General features: G+C 55.7%; 1 non-coding gene across 1 annotated transcript; it reads left to right on the forward strand.

Moving 5' to 3' along the window:
• Positions 1 to 555: 555 nt before the first annotated feature.
• On the forward strand, positions 556 to 637 carry TRNAS-CGA (transfer RNA serine (anticodon CGA)). The gene has a single exon. It is a non-coding gene; the product is annotated as a tRNA-Ser (tRNA).
• The last annotated feature ends 462 nt before the right edge of the window (positions 638 to 1,099 follow it).

Raw genomic sequence — 1,099 nt, forward strand, 5'->3', positions numbered from 1 at the left:
TAGCCATGTGTGGCTACCCCCCTCTATCCCCCCTGCCCCCCCTCTCCTCCGCTTCCCCTGCTCCTTGTGACTTACCTGACATTTTGGTGAGAGTCCGGGGACTCCGCATGCCGCCTCTGGTGGCCGCACGGACTGCCGGCGGGTGGAACCACACTGTTGTGTATCCTGTTCCTCGCCGGCCGCTGTAAGCGCGCACTTCCGGTTTCGCCGGAAGTATCATAGCGCCATGGCAACGGCCTGGCGCTGGCGGCCGCTCACTCAGGGAAGATTCAGGCCTTATTAAAGACGGGGAGATGTGGGGGTAAGTGCCCGTGTTAAGGGCCTCTTGGTGGGGGGGAATGTATATCTTTGCAGACCCCTGATTACAGGGTTAGTTGTCTGGGCAGGTTGCCTCACCTGCTTTGATTGTGGCTCCGCCCACTTCCAGCCGGCCAGAATTAAGAGGCTGGCTGGCCTGGTGTCAGAGACCTTCCTGCAGTATCTGCTGAAGGCGTGCGATTGTGGTGTTCATTGATCTTGAACTCTTTTCCAGTTTGCAAACTTTATTGGGAACCGGCTGTGATGGCCGAGTGGTTAAGGTTTTGGACTCGAAATCCAATGGGGTCTCCCCGCACAGGTTCAGATCCTGTTCACAGCGCCAGCCCGGCTAGCTCAGTCGGTAGAGCATGAGACTCTTAATCTCAAGGTCGTGGGTTCGTGTCGCACGTTGGGCGCCAAGTCACCTCGCTGTCCGGTCTACTGGACCTGGTAAGATTTACCCTTTTTTTAAAAGCTGGTATGATGTCATGGTGACAGTGTTGCATGGTCTATTATCTCTCTCTGTAGGATATGTCATCCTCTACTACCCCTCCTGGGGATGGTAGGAGGAAAACCTCTTCCAAGAGGAAACATCTTTCCTGCTTCGATTGCGACACACCGCTCCCTGATGGTAGGTAGCGGCTTGAAAGGTTGTGCCCTGCGGGGTACTACTGGTCCTATAACTTGCCTATTTTCAGGCTATGAGTGGGCCCGTTGTCGTGGGTGCAGAGGTCCTCCACCTGTGGAGCCCTCTCCCAGAGATATGATGGCCTGGGTCAAGGAGATGGTGAGTTTGGGCATC

This window comes from Leptodactylus fuscus, chromosome 4 (assembly GCF_031893055.1).
Source record: "Leptodactylus fuscus isolate aLepFus1 chromosome 4, aLepFus1.hap2, whole genome shotgun sequence".
NCBI classification, from domain to species: domain Eukaryota; kingdom Metazoa; phylum Chordata; class Amphibia; order Anura; family Leptodactylidae; genus Leptodactylus; species Leptodactylus fuscus.